Below are 19,818 nucleotides of genomic sequence, written 5' to 3' on the forward strand. Positions count from 1 at the left end.
TTACGCTGCAAGAAACCCCGAATTTAGATCACCTGGACATAAATCTTGGCCCATTGGAAGTATCGAATGGATCCAATCCAAGTTAAGAAAGGATATCATTGTCACTAACCAAGTGTTGTACATAAATGTTATGAACTAGCTAGAAACCGACAAAGGAAACATGGATAGCTAGGAACATACTTCCCTTAGTAATGGCTACGGGATGTTTTAACATTGTCATGTTCAATGTATGGGGCCGTCAATGCCAGACCAATGACCAACATTATTTTAGCGCGGTACCTTGAAATTTGTTCTTTGACTTGTTTGGAAAGTCCATAATCCACAATCCTCACCATGTAAAAGTTTTATACAATGCCTATAACAGACACCATTGCCTTGCAGGTAGTGCAAATATACACAACTTTGATGGGTGGGACACACCGGATGTGTTTCCAAAAGAATCTGCTTACTTTGATGACTACTTCGGTTACAAGAAAGCAATAGTTCACAACAAAATGGGAGTACCTGTAACTAATCAATCTCTTATCCAACAATGGTATGATTAACCTGCTAATGAGGATATGTTTCAACCAAAGATAAAAAAGGATTATTGGGATCACCCGTTTGATATACTCAAAGAATGGAATAGCTATGCTCCATTGGTGGAAGGATGTCACCATGGCTACTACCGGGTGCATTATGTTAGAGCTATTAGGATTTATTAGAGACTTTCAAGACACTTTGTAGACTTTTTGGAACCCCAAAGTTTTGCAATATAGAAATTGGTTTAAATCATTTGTTATTCTTTCTCCTATTCTCTCTCTTATCTTATTTGAACCGTCTATTTTATTTGGCTTAGAGGACTTTGAGCGGATTAGAATGGTGTACTAAGAGTGACCTTGGTTGATATGGTGCAGTAAGTTACCATGTCTCATAGAGGAAATGCGGCTGTTACTAATGCAAATGTGCCTGTTGTTCCTCAACACACCATCATTGATAGAGACATTGATGCTATGCTTTGCAAGTCTCAACCTGGAAACTTTAGCGAGATAGGAAAAGATATAGGAAAAGTTCTTGAAGATTGGATTGAGCACATAGACGATTACTTTGATCTGTCTCATTCATCCAGCAGAGAACACAACTATTATTGCCAAGTTCAAACTAGAGAAAACAGCCAAGCATTGGTGGAGAGACCATTGTACAGAAAACAATGTTGATCGTAATGCATCAACTTGGGATTATCTTAAAATCCAGATCAAGAAGAATTATCAGAACAAGGTTTATCATTCAGACTGCATGAATGGGTTTCTTGATTGTACTCAAGGAACCAGAGATCTAGAATCATACTATCAACATTTCTTGAAGTATGCTCCTGTAGGGATGACTCAAGAAGGCAAGGTAGCTCGATTTGTGTCAGGATTACATAATCCTATGAAGAATAGACTTTGCAGATGTCCCTTATGCAAGAAAACCCATTGAATTAGAGTTATTCAATACTGGAAAGAGGAAACCAAAACCTGCTCCTATTTGTGAAATTGAAAGGCCTCATCTTGAGGAGGAACAAAGGTCTAGAAATCCACAACAAAGAAGAGAGAGCTTATTACGTATGAAGGCCAGGCGAGATCATTTATGTTACACTTATCTTCATCCTGACCATCAGTCCAGAGATTGTCCATTTAACAATTCAAGCTTCATAGGAATGGTGGACAATTATGAACCTAGGAACTTCAACCCGAATCGGAAATTTAGAAACTTTAGACCTAAACCATCTACAATTAAGAGGAACTTCAATCAACAGAACTTTAACCAAAATCAGAGACGACCTCAACACCAAGGGAACTTTAGACCAGGCAATCCACCTTCTTTTTGGAAAAGACCGCCTGCCAACAATAACAACAATGGAATTGTTATCCGTCAACCTCGTCCAAGAGGAGGAGGAAATCAAAGGCCTCAAGGAAGACCTCAAGTTAACAGAGCTAGAGGCAGAGGAAATTAGGAAAATATGTATGTTCATGCTACAATTGAACATCAGGGAGTGAATGAACAATTTTTAGTAATTCAAACCCCAAGGTAACCATTTTACCCTATTGATTGATTCTGGGAGTACGCATTCTTTCATATCTCCTAGGTGCATCAAAAACCTCATTTTGCCTAAACACCCGAGGTACGGGAAATCTGTTTTTGATAGTGATATGGTTTAGTGCTCGATAGTCCACACACATACGGTATGTACCATCTTTCTTTTGCACTAAAAGGACTGGAGAACAAAAGGGAGAGGAACTAGGCCTCACCATCCCTTTGTCTACCAGCTCTTGTACTTGCCTCATGATCTCCTCTTGTTGAGCTTGTGAGACTCGATAAGGAGGCTTGTTAGGTGGTGAGCTTCCAGGAAGGAGCTCAATACGATGGTCATCATCCCCTCGTTTTGGAGGTAAGTCCATAGGGATATCATCGATGAACACATCTTGGAATCCTTTTAGAAAATTAGACAAGTCTAACTCTTCTTGATTCCTACCATTTACATTTGATGAAACATTAGTATCTTTTAGAGACTCTTTGACAAAAATCATGTACGCAAAAACTGAGCTCTTCATTGACTTATCAAAAGCAAGAGGATTTACAAGTGGAATAGTGCGACCACGCTCACTAGCATCTATATACATGTTCTTTCCCCTGTAGGTGAAGTAGATTCTCCTTTCAGGGAACTTCATGTTGGCAGCCATGCGATCAAACCATGGTGCCCCTAGGATAACATCCTCATGTTGGAGAGGAGAGATGAAGAAGTCTTCCTTGTCGACATAGCTTTGGACATGAAGCCTCAACTTCCCAATCAAGGGAGTAACGGAGGCTTGTTGTCCCTGAAAGCTACATCAGCCACTACTATATCTCCCATCTCAAAAGCTTGAATGCCCAACTTGGTGGCCAACTCCATTGATATGAAGTTAAGAGTAGAGCCAGGGTCAAATAAGATGAAGGCATCATGCTCTCTTACCTTTCCCAAAGCATAGGAAAGTGATGATCCTTTGCAATGAGCATCCTCTTTTGGAGCTTCGATGGTGGAAGCCCTAGGAGTCTCATTGCGAGTATTCTTCTTGGGGCAAGAACGATAGCCATGTCCTTGCTCCCCACACTTGAAACACTTATGGTCCTTGCGAAAAGCTTCAAGCTCTTCAGAAGAGAGTTTGTTTTTACCTTTGTAAACTCCCTTCTCCTTGGACCGATTGTTGTTGTTGTTGGAATTGACTTGGGAAGTATTTTGAACATTGGTTTTTCCCTTTGTATCATTTTTGTCTTTGTTTTCCATGGGCTTGACATTACGTCTAGCCCCTTGATGAAAATTGATGCGTGAAGCAACCATGGTGTGATGGATTACTTTGCTAATAGTACCAGGCCGTTGAGAGTTGATGTATTCGGCCATCTCTTCAGGTAATCCCGCACAGAATTGCTGCCTTTGCTTGGCAAAGTCTATCTTTTGAAAGTGTTTTAGGGCAAAACTACTCCCTTGTTCATACTCACGAGTATGACACAGACAACATACTTATCATCCGATAACACGACTAACCCGTAGGTGCACGTAGGCAATCTCGTTAGCTTGTCAGGCTGAGACCAATCTATACATACGCACTTTTATGATGCATCACTCATTAACCCTGATAAAATGCAACCCACTCTATCCCTTAACGCTTACAACACAGTTTACACGTCCAATGAACTCGGAATCGCATCAAACTTACTAGGCATCATCCTCTCACTAGGACATACTTACCTATAAGTCTAATCTCACCAGATTTGAACCCTAGCTATCTCGAATGCTGTCGCGATAGACCAACAGGTCATAATCCAAAAGTGGGCGAAACTTAATTTTATCAGTATCTATGTGTAGCTAATCTCTTTCTCATTCCATGAAGCACTTGATTATTGAAAACAGACACTGTTTGTGCTACTTACAAGCAAAACAAGCTCGTGGAAGAATCGATCGCGATCAACTCGATACGGCGAATGCGTGGCGTGGGCGCGTAGCTCTCGGAGAGACTATCGCGGTGGTGTGGTCGCGTCGTGAATCCGGTGAGGGAGAAGCACGTAGCGAAGAGGATAAGACACACTCTCTCTCTCTCTCTGTCCGACTCGTACGACACAGGATTAATTCAAATGTTGTTTTCAAAAATGGTTCTAAGGTGACTTTTATACTTTAGTCACCTTAGCTCAAAAATGTACATGGGGTTCTCTTGCTCATGATTACAAAGTGGGAATAAATCTGAGTCCTGACTAACTGACTAATATTTACATAGTCCAGACGAATGGATCAAACTGATCAGACGTCTTTGACATAAAAAATGGAATTTGATATGCTTTACAAATGGGGGCTCATTACAACAGTTGGACCAATGGGGCTCCAACATTCCCCCCCTCCTAGTTCATGTCTACCACAACATGATCGTCTTTGTCTTTATTGTCGTTGTCGCCTTTCTTGAGTGATTTGCTGTAGAAACACATCATAGCGCATGGAGTCACTTGCCATTAATGGGCCAAAAAATTTTGACTTATACATGAAGAAGCCCGTGTAAAATGCTTCTTCAAATGTCTGGAGATGGTAGCTTGGCAGAAACATCAGCCGTTTGAAATAAGCATACAATACTGGCTCTGTCGATGGCCCGCTTAGATCGTATGACAATTCTGAGATGCTTCTTTCAGTATTCATATACTCTGATGTCCAGCTTTCCGAGAAGGCTTTGAGACAGGCCAAAAATGTGCGAGCTATTTTACATAGCATCTTGCAGGATAGGTCAAGAGAGCCTCCGAATTCTGCTATGGCGCCCTGCAGGGTTTTCACCATGTAAGAACCGGATATTCTCTCTCCCTCTGCTGGCCCTGGCATTACTGGATAATTCAGCCATGTCGGATTTCTGCTCTGTAGTGCTTTATGTTGGCTGTAGGTGTATGTTCGTGGAGTTGGGCAAAACGTTCTGTCATTCCTCAGCTCAGGCGGTGTGTTGACTAAGTGGATCAGGTTATTAGGATGATCCAATAGCCATTGATGCCTCTACTTTGGCTGGTTGTCCACTATTCTGTTTTTTTGTTCCCTATCTTGTACTTCTCCTTCAAACACCGGCACTTGTTCTTCTTTTTCGAGATGCCGTTGATGTGTTAGAGTTTCGTACTTCAGCAGAGCATAGGGCAACATGGGTGCATTCCATTCCTTTCGTAGCTCTGCTGCTGTTTTGCCCGATCTGGAAAGTCCTTGTAGCAAGTCCTTCTCGAGTTGCATAGCCTTGTACCATATCATTTCTGTTTGCTTTTCCATCTGCTCGGCTAGCCTCTGCTCTTCCATCTTCATGACTGAATCTTCTTCTGTCTCTTGGTCTTTGGAGTTGGGTTGATCCATTTGCGTATCTGGTGCCTCCTGTTCATCTGAATCATCCCCGTACTCATCTTGACCCCCATATACTTCGGCGAGTCCAGCCAAATTCGTTGTGGCTGGCTCCATGTGCACTCGTACCTGTCCCTCGTGCTGCCCTGCACTTTGTAGACTTGCGATTTGTGCGGCCATTGTTCTATTATTGATTTGTAGAGCTTGAAATTCCATGTCTTTTTTAGCGGCCGACTACTCTAACTGTTTTATCTTGATGTGTAGGTTTTCATTTTCTTCCCTGAGTGATTTGGAAACAATGCTTTCCATTTCACTGTCAGGAGCTGGTCCTTGCTATTGTTCACTTTGCAAATATGAAATTTGTCTTTGTAGTTCACCTTTTGCTCTAAGCGCACTTTCAACAATCATTAAACGCTGTTTTCTCTCTAACTCCAGCTCCCTCTTTAGTGCAGCCACTTCTTCTTCTGGATGGACTACTGATGTTGTTGGTAGCGACGTTTTTTGCTTTTTAGCACGTTCGATTTCTCTTGCTTGGATATCTGTTACTGCTCTCAAATCTTTGACTTCAACTTGTAAGTCATCGATGACGACTTGCAAACTTGTGATGGCCTCCAGCGCATCTTGCTTTTCCTTTTCCAACTGTTGGATGTGTTCGTCTCTTTCACTGACATCCTCAAGGAACACGTTTATTGTATCTTCACATATGGCATTGAAGTCTTCCGATTCCTGTAAATTTTCCCTGAGAAGATCTACTGTGCCTTTGAGTCCCAATATTTCAGCATCTCTGATGCTGATCAGCTTTAAAGTGTCCTCCCTTTGCTCTTGCAGTCTCAGGACTTCTTCATCAGTTTTTGTAGCTTCATTTTGTTGGATCGGTTCTGATCAGCTAACCATTGACTGTGCAGTCTTGTTCGGCTTAGTATTGTCGCCATTGACTACAAATCTTCATCTATAGTAGCTTCCAGGTCAATTTCCTGAGAGGAGGAAGCTTTATCTTTAGACTAATCCACCACCTTTTGCTTGCCTTTATCACTTTGTGATATGGCTCCAGTGTTTTGGCGTCTATCTGTTCCTTCTTCTTCTTCCTCCTCTTCTTCCTATTCACTGGGCGGTGTGTGAACTCTGTCATCTCGATGTGAGCTTTCTAAATGCGAAGTAGATTCAGCAGGTGGGCTAGAGTGCCTCTCACTTGTATCTGGCCTTGGAGATGGCGGCGGTGTCTCCTGATCACGTGAAGTCGGCCTCAGCTGATCTCGCAAAATTTGGAGATCCTCCTCTTCTAGTAGCAGTTCTGGCTCATCCCTTGCATTTCTTTCTTGTATGTATTTCTCGAACCAGTCCAGCTCAAAGGCTGGGTTGTTTCTATTCTTCGTTCTCAGTGTGAAAGTGCTACTAGAAGGTTTCCAAGTGGCGCCTACATCGCCTCGTAGAGATCTTTCTAGAGAAAACCCTTCTAGCATTCTTTCCATCTTTGCTATCTTCTGCAACCTGGTGTTGTTTTCCAATTCAGCTTTTCGCTTCTTTAGTTGGCCATCTTCCCCTTCAGTTCTTTTGTCTTCTTCCATCTTTTCTTGTGTACTTCTTGTCACTCTTTCCAGCTTGCGTCCTCCAATGGTATTAATAGATGCCGGTACTTTCCTTTGTGATCTGTCTTCGTTGTTTTCCCTTAATACCAGCCAGTCGTTCTGATGAGGGGCAGGTGGCAACTGATTTGCCACTCCTATGGCATGGTATATCACTCTGGTTAGGACTTCTCCTCCTGCAATGTAATTGGGTCTGTCCTGCCTTAGCTTTGTCATTTCTTCAAACAGATATGACGCGTGATCTATGTAGAATTCACGGGTCATTCCCATAGCCCATGTCAATGTGGTTGAGATGCTCCCATGCGGTGTAGTGTATCTTGGCGGCCTTTTGTTGTAGCTCAACAAACACTGACTATAGATCTGTGTCAGTTCTCTTACTTCTGGGTTTTCTATGAGTTCGAAAGAAGGTAGCTTGGACTTTTGCAAGTAAACTGTGAGGTTTTTCCTTCTTTCTCTCATGTTTGCCCCTTGATCTGACAGTTTCAATGCTTCTTTGATTATCTCTTTGGTGATCTGGATCTCCATCACTTCATTATCCATGCCTGCCACTCTGCAAGTACCATCTTCTTGGATAGTCTCTATTAGATGTTGTACCCTCTTGAAATCTATCCCTGCTGGTGGTAGTGACACAAAGTTCCACAAACTGACTTTTTTGAGCCATGACCTTTGCGGTGATCTTTTCAAGTAATTCTCTGCCTCCTTGGGAATCATCACCGTATCCACTAAGTTTCTTTTGTCATCCACATATGACCCTTGATATATCTGAAAGGCCGCTACCTGTTGCACATCTGCAGGTATCCATGTGGCTGCTGGCTTTAAAGAATTGCGTAGCAGTGCATAGGGTGCTGCACCTTCCGTTTCCAGATTCTTGCCTTTTCTTTTTCCCGGAGAAGCCTCCATAGATCCTGTCATCACAATTAGCAGTTAATGCACAAACATAGTACTACTCTCCTAAATTGATTACCACTTAATCATGCATCTAGATGAGCCTTTTTAATCCCAAGATTAGTTAATATAAAATGTTAGCAGATAGACAAGCTCTTCCATTGTGCGACTTTGGCAGCTTCAAATTGATGTTGTTGGTGAAGGAGAATAAGTCCAAATGCCTTGAAATTTTGTGTGGTGTATGCTCTCATGGCATGTAAGGTCACTCTATAGGCCAAAGCTCAAAATCTGTCATTTTGCTACTTTTTCTTAGTCTATCGCGATAGACTGGCATTTTTTTGATCTAGCTCCTTTTTTGTAGTTGTGACTCCACCAATGGGTTTCCCATACCTTGCACATGGTCTGACCCCAATTTTACCTCAAATGAATGTCAAGTGACCCCTGTTTGGATCAACTCCCATTTTTCCAGATTCCCTTCAAAGAGATGTTGGTCTATCTCCTTCATTTTGCGTTGTTTTGGGCTCAAACTTAGTGGGTGGTTACCTTGACTCATGTTGGAATACAACTACTAATTCAAATTTTTGAAAAGGTGGTCCAGTATCCATTTGCTTGGTCTATCGCGATAGACTGAGGTTTGGTGCCAGTGTCATTTTTTTTGGTTTTGTGACCATCTGTCTGTCTTCTCCCAGTTGATGCAAGGTTTCTTGACCCTTCACATGTAAATTTTACCTGTCTGCCCATGAGATGTCCTGTTCTGACTCTGAGTTGTCTGCATGTCTTTCTCAACTTGCCATATGAGTCCCTCTTGGCACCAAATTTGGTGTACTGCCTTCATTTTCTCCCCCAAGTCTAGCTTGTAAAAATTTGAAAAGCCTTCTCCCCCTTAATTGTTGTAGCAAGTCTATCGCGATAGACTGGGTTTTTTGGCCAAAATAGATTTTTCCTGCACTTTGACTTGATATTGGTGGTTAACCTCCCTTGTTAGTATTTTTCATGAAGCCAAAGTCAAAGATTTCCTTGTCTAAATGTAAGTCCTAGTCTATCGCGATAGACTGGGCAGTTTGTCATTTTTTCCAGTTTTTTGATGTTAGTTGACAATCATGGTTTTAATAGGCCCCCCTAGACACACACATCAAGTTTTAATCAATTTAGCAGAATGTACTCCCTGTTTGCAGCACTTAGTTGGTCCTGAAGTCGAAGTAGACCACTTAGGTGATAGTCGCGGTTCCTTTTGGTCTTTGTATGATTCCGGCTGTTTTTTACTTCCTTTTGACCTTCCATCCAAGCAGTCGGTTGTTGTTTTGGTGTTTGAAACACCAAGAACGACCATTTGGATGTCTTTCTGGCCTATTGCCGGCATTTGCCATAGTGGCAGAACTTTTTCCCTGAGTGGAGACATTCCATCTCGTAGTTGATCTCCTTTGGATGTTCCTTGTTGAATTTGGTGTAATGTTGTCACTTGGTCGGCCCATTAGAGTATCGTGACGCTTTGTGCGGTTTTTGTCAGATAGGGACTTTAGGCTTTGTTTTGACGAACTTTTTCATAATCTAATCTTTCAGTCGGTTTGTCGAGGTCATTGGCTTGCTGTTTATGAATTTTGGCTCATTTCCGATCACCTTGGTTTTGTCGCCCCTTTGCAGGTCCTGCTAAATTAGGGTTTTCTGAGCGGCTTCCTTCACGCTTACCGAGGTCATAGGCTCGATCCCTTAAGCTATAGGCATTGTGCCTTTCACTTTTGGTCCCATTCGGTGGCCTCTAGGTCTCCCTAACAATCATTCTACCGTATGTGTGCACAGGTTGTGATCGTGATGCCGGCGAGGTTTTGCGACTAACTGAAGTAAGCAACACTTAGAGTCAGTGTTGACGAGCATACCTCTCATATCTGATGTCGATCTGGCGACCGTGCGTGATGGATGAGCTCCTGGAAGTCTCAACTGCTGTAGGGAGCTCTCTCTCTCTCACTATGGAAAATGACTCAAATGAGGGATTTCTAGCCTAGCCTCTCTATATGTAATCGAGACTCCAACACCAAATTTTCCCATCTTTTACCTGTGGTCATAACTTTTTGCGAGATGCGGTTTAGGCTCGCAAATTTCCTGATTTGGACTTCGGTTGCTCCAGTTTTACCAGTTTTGTAGATTTCCGCTGTTGGAGGTCCCTTCATGGCGGTGGTCATTTTGCTCTGTCACCTTTGCAGTCCTTATTTTTTATGTGTCTTCTTTACCTTGCTCTTATCAGGCGTCTCTTCTTTTGTGTTTCCATCTGGATTACGGATTTTTTTCTATAATTTTTGCTAGAAAATGGCTAAAATAAAGAAAATAAATCCCAAAATAACCCGAAAATAGCAATTCCAACCTAGAAAAATACCAATGAGAAGCTAAACACTTTGTACCTCACTTTTCTCTCGTCTATGTACAATCTCGCTCGCTATCGTCAACCTTGGCCTATTTTTTGCTGTTTTTAGACAGTTTTTGGCCAGAGTTGACTCTCTTTATAGTCTATACAGATCCCTAGGGGCTCATGAATGATGATTTGGTCCCCGATTCTGATTAATTACGACACCATATTCTTTTTCCCAAAATCACACAATAAAACGCAAAAATGGTTGAAAAATTGCTCGCAAACATTGCCCTCTAATATATGACATGATGAGTCCGCATTTGGAATGCCTCCCCCCCTCCTAGTCGGAGTCCTCCCGGATGACAGGGTATCGTCAAGGGTATGTGTTGTGCATGGGTTTGAACTCGTGCTAATGCAGGCCTTGTGATATAGCCCTATATGCATGTACGGTCAATGCATGTAGAAAGAATTTATGCAGTGCAAGAGGAAGGTATAAGCGATTCGCTTATTGGCATTTGTCGTTGAGGTTTCTTGTGGTATCTTGAATTGGCTGGCAGATTTTCTTTGCAAGTAGTAGTTGTAACTTCGCCGCTCGTTGTTTGATTGTTTTCCACTGATTTTGAATTGACGTCTGTGGTTCCTTTGAAGTCGATATTGTCGTATCTGGTGGAACATTCTCTCCTTCTGCCTTGATGACTCGGGTCTTAGACATTGTAGTTTTTGTTGTTGATTCTGTTTGTTTTCTCGTGCTGTTTGTATGATGCTGCTTGACCTTGACAGTTGTAGATATCTGTACGATTGTCATCTTGGTCTGCCCTTCTTGTGTTGTTGGATCGTTTTGAATTCGCACTTTTGGTCGCCATATCAAAATAGTCCCTTGAGTATTTGACAGATTGACTATGTTTCTTTGAAGTTCCACTGGCTTTCGGTGTTTTGTATGTTCTTCAAACTCCTTTTTTATAGGGATTAGGCTGTCGCGCCGTATCCACACTTTGTATTGCCGCTTTTGATGTAATTGTGCCTCGGTCAGATCTGTACGCCGTACCCAAACTTGCCTGGTTCCCTGCATGGTTGCTGATTTTTTATAAGACGTTGTTGGACTTGTAAACTTTGTTTGTTGTTGCTCAGATCTTTGCGGTTGTATTGACTTTTGTTTCCCCCTTGACATGAATTGGTTATATGATAAGAAGGGTTCTGAAAAGTTTTCCTTTCTGAACAATGCCTCATTCGTATCCAAATCAATGAATACCCTGTTAGCTTTCATCCATGACACTGCTAAGATACACGGAGTTGCTGATTTGCTTGGTGGCAGTACATGGAATTTTGTAGTGTACGTGTGTGCCTGCACTTTGATTGGTATTATAATAGAACACATTGTGGTCACCTCATCACCCGAAGCTACTTTCAACCTGTGTGTTTCTGGAATCGTCTTCATTGGTCCAAGTTTCTGAAAGAGCTCAAAGTTGATGACACTCATTTTTGCTCCAGTATCAAGCAATGCATAGATTGCAACTTGTTTTGTGCCTGCATAAGCTTTTATGTAAGGACTACACCATGTATCTTCCAAGTCGTTGATGATGTTATCGTCCTGAGCCCTAACGTCTGTCATGGTCTTTTCTAATTCGTCGCTTTGTATATCCGCTTCGATTGTATGGGCTGTTGAAAGAGGATATTCATCAGTCAGCATTGGGGTGACCATGTTTATTGTTCTGAGAAACTGCTTTCGTTTAGCAATCCGTTCCTTTGCTTCTTGTTGTGCATGGTCTTGAATTCGTTGTTGTTCCTGTCTATAGGTTTTTCCATAATGGAGTTGAAACAACATTTCCGGTGTTAAAGGTAGATGATATTGTTTTAAACGACACCCATTAATCCAGTTCGGCATTTCTTTTCCATCTAGTGTCGACAGTTTTACTGCTCCACTAGATGATATTTCTTGGATCACATAAGGCCCCATGCCCCTTTTCTTTAGCTTTTTGGCGTGCTGTTTAAAGATGTATACTAAGACATAGTCGCCCGTTTGAAAGTCCTTGTTCTTGACATGTTTGTCAAAAAACTCTTTCTGTTGTCTTTTTTTTGCATAGATTGCCGCTACAACATTGAGTCGTAACTCATCTAATTTTTCAAGGTCCTCTAACCGTTCTGAAAGTTCATGCCCCGTCCAGTCCAATTGTTTTGCTACCCTTAGTGTGGGGATCAAAAAGTCAATAGGCAATATTGTATTTAACCCATATACCATATTAAATGGTGTAGCATTGAGTGTTGTTTTGTATGCAACTCGATACACCCACAATGCCGAATAGAGCATCTGATCCCAATCTGTTCTTGTTTCACTAACCAGTTTCGTAAGAACCGTGCACAATATTTTGTTGGTCGCTTCCGCTTGGCCACTTGCTTGAGGATGATAGGGTGCAGACTTGCTATGAATTACCATAAACTCATTTAAGAGATGTTGGATAACTTCATTTACAAAGTGTGTCCCTTTATCACTCACTAGCTCGATTGGAAGGCCATAACGTGTAAACACATATTCATATAAGAATTGTGCCGTGGTTCTCGCTTCTGCTTTCGTTGTGGCTTTTGCTTCCACCCATTTGGTCATCTAGTCCGTGGCCACTATGATATATTGTGCGTGTGAACGATACGCTGGTGGAGTGATGGGACCAACAAAATCCAATCCCCATTTAGCGAATGCTCGAGCACTCATCATTGGTCTTAAGGGCATTTCGTCTCTTTTAACTGGTACCTTAGTGTGTTGACATTCATCACACCTTTTCACGAATTCTGCTACGTCCTGAATCATGGTCGGCCACCATATACCTGCAACCATAATGATTTTCACGGTTCTCTCTGTTGAAAAATGACCACCTGCTATGCCTGCATGAGCCTGTTCCAATAATGGAAAGTAGTCATTTTCATGTGGAACTAACCTCAGCTGGTCATCAATTCCTCTTTTATACAATTGGTCACTAATGATGGTATACCTATTCGCTTCGATTTGTAAAGCCTTTTGTCTGGCTTTAGACCAATCTCTTGGCAGCTCCTTATTAGTCAAATAATCCGCAATAGCATGACTCCATGAGGGTGCTACTGTCACTTGGTATAATGTGGCATAATCCACAGTGGTATTGGATGTGCAAAAGTCGCATTTCTTGATGTAATTTGCTACATCGCCTGCCATTCCTGGCCAATACACTCCAAGTCTTCTTAATTGTGCATACATCATTTGATTTCCTCTATGGAATCCCCCCGTTGGTGTGTGGGCCTCCTCTAGATACGCTTCGTACTCCTCTAGGCCTATACACAATCTTAGAATCCCATCGTTTCCATGATGGTACATTCTTCCCGCAAGCATTGTGTAATTTCGTGCTTGTCTAATGTCTTCCACCGTGTGTTTGTCGTCAAGATTCATTCCATATGTCAGCAACGGAATAATTTGCTCTGACCATTTCGGTACCGTCTCTATATTAAACAGGTATGCGTCTGGGAGATCATCATCTACTCTTGTAGCTTTTTCGCCATGTAGTAATCGAGAAAGGTGGTCTGCTCTTTGATGAGTTTTTCCTTTCTTAACTACTACTGTAAAATCAAACTCTAGCAACATGATGAACCATCTTACAATTCGTCCCGTGTTGCAAGGTTTGTTTACCAAGTACAAGAGTGCCTGATGATCCACAAAGAATGTGAATTTGTTCGCGAGTAAGTAATGCCGAAATTTCTTTACAGCATATATCATACCCAATCCTTCTCTTTCAGTGGTAGTATAATTCTTCTCTGCACTGTTGAGTTGTCTACTAGCATAACTGATTGGAAAATCTGTCTTTCCCTCATCTGGTTGTGCTAGTATACAGCCTATTGCAAATGCCGAAGCATCTACATGTACATGGAAGATCTTTGACCAATCTGGTGCTTTTAGAATTAGTGCAGATACCGATGCATCTTTTAATTTTTGGAGTGACTCCTCACATTCATTTGTCCAAATGAAGAGCATGATTAGACTATACAAGGGTTTTGCTATTACAGCGTACATGTAGATAAAACGTCGGTAGTATCCACAATGTCCCATAAATGATTGTACCTCTCGTACAGTGTTTGGTCTTGGCAATTCTATGATCACCTTCACCTTGTCTTCATCAGTGGTAATTCCATTAGCCGACACTATGTGGCCTAATATTTTACCTTTCCGTACCATGAATACGCATTTTTCTGGGTTGAGGCAAATCCTATACGTTCTGCATTTTTCGAATACCTTTCTCAGATGATCTATATGGTCTTTTCTCAATAGAGAATAGACACACAAGTCGTCCATGTAAATATCCAAGAATTTTTGTAAGTATTCTTTAAACGCGTGTGTCATTAATCTCTGAAATGTGGTTGGAGCATTGGTCAAGCCAAATGGCATTACCCTAAACGCATATATGCCCCATTCTGTTGCAAATGCTGTTTTGTATTGATCTTCTAGTTTAACCCCCAATTGATTATAACCAGAGAACCCGTCCATAAAGCTATAGGCTTGCTTGCCTGCCACTCGTTCTAGGACGTGTTCAGTGATAGGAAGAGGGTAGTTGTCTCTTATTGTTGCTGCGTTTACCTTCTTGAGATTTACACACACTCGTAATTTCCCATTTTTCTTGGGTACCACCACTATCGGGGACACCCAGTCCATGTGTTCTATCTCATAAATAAATTCAGCCTCCGTAAGTTTGTCTATCTCCTATTTTATCCTTTTGGCGAATGTCTCATTATACGTGTATGGACGTTGTTTGCTTGGCTTTGCATCAGACTTCAGAGGGATTGAGTGTTCACAAATGTTAGGATCCACTCCCTTCAAATCTTTGTACGACTAGGCAAATACATCTCGAAATTCCTTAAGTGTTTTGATCAGTAAGTCCTCTTCTTCTCGACCTAGATCTGTGGCAATGTAAGCAGGTCGAGGATTTTCTCCTGGCTCTGCTAAGTCTATTTTCTTGGCATTCTCTGGCCCATCGTAGGACTCGTTTGATTTAGGCTCCCTCATTGGTTGCTGAACCACCAATCTTCTTTCCTGAATGGTGTACTTACAATAGTGACGAGGTACATCTATCTTTTTACTCCCATCACTAGCGTTCGCTCCATCACTACTTTCCATTTCAGTTGTCCACACATTTTTAATTTTTTTCTTCCACTCATTGTATCTCGTTTTCCGTTCAATTTTCGTCATAATTGGACTACCACAGACATTCAGTTTTTTTGTTGCGACTCTTTTTTTTGGTTTGCTGGTTTTCTTAGGTTTCAATAGTCTGGACTTAAATCCTGAGTCTTCAGCAACCTTAAGAAATCTTCCTGACACTTTATCCTTAGCACAATCAACAGCGTAAATGTTCATAAGGAAATGTGTCTTACCTTCAAACTCCGGCATAGGTCTCAACCTGGTTGGTGTACTGATGTGGTGTCGTTTACTGATGTGGTGTCGTTTACTCTTGTATCTTTTTTGGCGTCTCGCTCTTTGGTTTGGGAAATTGTAGAAGACTTCATTGTCTTGATCTTGATTGTCGTCTCCTTCTGTATTTTCCGACTTCTCGTCATCCGCGTTATGTCTGTTTTCACTTTGATCAGAAGAATCATAAAATGGTTCTCCTTCCTACTTGATTTCTTTAGTGGGGATGTCCACATAGCCCACTATTTTAATCTCAAGTTTCGTTTCTGTTTTATGGATCCTCGTATTCTCAGCATCTACCTCGTCCTCGTCCTCCTCAACAATTTTGCTCAACATGTAGTATGGTATGATATCGTAGCCATTCTCATCACAAAATTTGGTGGGAGTGACTTCATTGACGCATACATCCAAGGTAGCCAAAATTTGAGACCATTCTAGGGGTTCGAGCTTCTCTTTAGGAAAAGGTTCTCGTATATAGGCGTCGTCTTCCAAGACCCTCTCTAGTGTCCTTTCATCGTGGTCAAATTCACTACATTGAGATGCCCCACACATCCATATCTCCTTTTTCTTACAAAGCCACGCTGGGATTTCTGATCCACTAATGGTGGCTGAGTCAAATTCTTCCCCCGAGGTTCTCGTGACATCATGGTAGCTATGGTTTTTCATGTTTACGCGTGTAGTAGTTTCAGCATGTCTTAGATACAAATAATCATACCCCCAGTCCTGCACCATTTTGAGTTGCCTCATGAACGGCCTACCAAGGATAATTTCATAGTTGTTCTTCTTACCGAAATCTACTATGACAAAGGTATGTTCGTACTCTATGCCACAGGAAGATACCACAATTGCCTCAAGCAATCCTATAGGCCTTTCTATGTGCCCATCCGCCAGTTGCAATTTCATTCTAGTCGTTTGTATTGCTGGTTTTCCCCATTTTTCCCATAGCAATTTGGTCGCAATGGCAATGCCAGCTCCACTATCAAGTATTGCCTTAGTCTCTATGCCATTATACTCAACTGGTAGGGTCGTGTTGCCGTCTTCCCCCTCACAATACTCTCCTACTTTGTTGAGTGGCACTGGTCTAGTGTTTACTTTCTTCGGTTTTGTGTCATTAAGCTCCGTTTCGAAGAACTTAAGAGGCGTCCTTATGCCAAATTTTTCAAGACATTTGCCCACTTCCGTCCACATGCTTGGCCTAATTTTTAACAATTCTACCAATGTGATTGTACACTTGACCGGAGTGGTCAACAAGTCTGTCAGGATTTTAGTGTCCAATTGATTTGAACCGCCCATTCTCTGAGAAGGTACTCTTCGAATTTCTGACCTTGCCTCATAGTCCCCCATATATGATGGCAAAGTTCGGAGAGATTGGGGTCTACTATCTTCGGTTGCAACTGAACCATTATCCCCTTGAAATGATTTAACGTCCAAATCCCATGGAGTCTTATTCAAGTTCAGCTCCGAGAAAGGCGCCGACTCGACTGTTTTTGTCTCATATTTTTCTTGAGCTTTTCGCACCGTTTCCCATAGCTCTTCAGGCCACTTTTCTTCCACAATAGGAGAATATGGTGGAAAATCTTTCAGTGATTCATCAGTGCTATTAGGTACGTCTTTTGCATCCTCTATATTCGGCAAGGACTTAATGTTTTCTATCTTGTCAGGTATCCTTTGTTCGGTTTTGTGAGGTGTTTCATTGTTTGGTGGTTTGATTATTCTATCTCCTGCTTCCATAGGTGGAGGCTCCAGTAAAGCTTGTGCAGTTTCAATCAGCTGTTTACACATCTCTAGTCTCTGTTTTTCTATCTCTGGATATGGGTATGTCATCCACCTTTGCTCTAGAGTCTGTTTGTTCTTCAATCTTGCTTCATATGCTTTCAAGATTGCATCTAAGGGTTCATTGATCTTATCTACCAATACCGACCCTTCTGAGCTTGCACTTCTTGGTCCTTCCGTTGATTTTAGAGAGTCGGACTCTCTTTGCTGTTTAAGTTGTTCTCGAGCTATCGTTAGCTCAGCTTCTACATCTTTTTGTTTTCGCTCACGTCTAGCATTCATTTTCGCTCTTCGTTCTTTCCATGGATTATCACGACTGACACTAGACTTGTCAGTCTTGATTTCTTCTTGATTTTCATCGTTACTCTTGGGCTGATTGTCATTTTTCCTTGCTTGGGCTCTAGTCAAGACCTTAACCGGAATCGGAGTTTCGTTTTCTGACCCTCCACTGGACGGTAGCGCTCCCAGCATATTCAAGGTAGTTTTTGCTCCTTTGCTCGGGTTTTTAGTGCAATCAGGGATCAAGTGAGTAATTCCACACTCCGTGCAATATGCGTTGACCCTAATGATTTCGTCATGAGGGCAGTCCCTTAGCCAATGGTCTCCTCCACACTTGTAGCATGGTCCTTTAGGCTGTTGAGGTGCTCTTGGAGCTCCTCTTTGTTGGTGTTCACTCCTTTGCCCGCTCATGCCTCCGTTGGCTATGAACAACAGTGTTCTTTCATCCAGGCTATATCGTCCTTCCCCCGCTGCCTGTGCAGCAGTTGGTGGTCCTGTATTTCCTATAATGCTCCATGGTTCTGGTGTAGAGGGTTCGTCCTTTGGATAATAGACAGAGTTCGCCGCATATCCATTGGGCTCGTCGTAGTATGCATGCATAGGTACCAAAGCCTTCTCGTCCGACTCGGTTACTGTGGGTGTGTATCTTATGCCGACTGGTCGTAATCCTGGTAGGGGTGGTTGTTGCCCCAACACTGGTTGTGGTCTTTCTGCACCTACAGGTCCTGGTAGGTTGCCAGTCTGATATCTAGGCATCGGTTGGACTTGAGGAGATGTCGCCTGAGCTTGTGGAGCATAGGGTCATTCTCTCACATATCCCTTGTTATAATAACACTCCTCAGTTCCATGGTTTGTCCATTTTTGTTCAATCGCACACCATTTTGGTTGTTTAGCTTGTGGTTTGGAATACAAGTTAATCTTTTTAAGCACTTCCTCTACAAGCTGCTCTTGGCTTACCGCTACTTCCCCCTTCAGTGTTGTCTTAGTAGACTTGCTCCCGCTTTGTTGTGAGGAAGAATCATCGTCAAGATCCTTGAACTCACCCTCTTTGTAGACTGCACAATTGTCCACAAGGTATAGTGCTTCTTTGGTCAAATCATTCAACGTAGTGCTCCTTCTCATATGTAAGTCCTTTTGAAGATCTACATTCCTTAGTCCTTGTATAAATATAAGCATGAGTCTGGACTGAGTTGGCAGTTCTTCCACGGGACAGAACTTAACATATCTTTTTAATCGGAGGGCGGCCTTTCGCATGGACTCTCCATCTTTCTCTTTGAATTTATGGATTTGCGAGACGGTATTATGAGCTATCCCCCTTTGTGAGAATTCCTCGATAAACTCGTCAAACACTTCCTCCATAGACTCAAAGTCTCTTCGCTCCACCGAGTCAAACCATGTAGCCGCATCATCCTCTAAGATTAAACCGAATCCTACAAATTGGGTAGGAAAGTCTAGCACCTCTTCCGCTCTAATTACACGCACAAAGGCTGCTACATGATCTCTTGGATCCTTGCTTCCCGTATATTTCTTGTTTACCCATTTTTGCACTTGAGAAGGTCTAATTCTACGATGGTCTCCAAATCTCATCATGGGATCTCCCCTTCCTAGTCGATATACCTCCTCTGGTCTTCTATAGTGGCCAGGTTCTTCTCCCAATGGTGCTCCTAATCCATAATTTCTAACAGCTCTCGGGAGAGATGGTTCATCTCTCCGAACTCGTTCTCGGGGTGTTCTTCCAAGCGCAGTTGACCCCTGAGTCTTTGGCTTACTCTCTCCTTGATACTGTGCATAAAGCGGTGGTTCTTGTAAATCCCTTAACCCTCGTGCGGTTTGATAACCCTCTCAGGTTCGGTCTTGTTCTAAGGTAGCACTCTGTTGAAGCCATGCTTGCAGTGATGGCTGAGTAGCTGGTTGGTCCTGGTAGTTGGACGTCGGTGGTCGGGTAGAATGTGAGGTAGCATCATACTCTTCTGAAAAGGGATTAGTCGACTTGCTAGGGGAGTAGGTGGCTCTTGGTACCTCGTCGGGGCCATAGGTCGATGCTCCTGGAACTGTTGCCTTTTCAATCTCTTCTGGGAGAATACGTTTGTATTCTCGCCCGTATCTGTCAACAAAAACAATGTCCTTCCCCATAGCAGTTTCATATGAAAATAAGTAAAGAACCTTGTCTTTGCTTAATTCATTCGGGTAGGGTTCC

Source organism: Adiantum capillus-veneris, chromosome 21 (genome assembly GCF_014529385.1).
Source record: "Adiantum capillus-veneris isolate H3 chromosome 21, ASM1452938v2, whole genome shotgun sequence".
NCBI lineage: Eukaryota > Viridiplantae > Streptophyta > Polypodiopsida > Polypodiales > Pteridaceae > Adiantum > Adiantum capillus-veneris.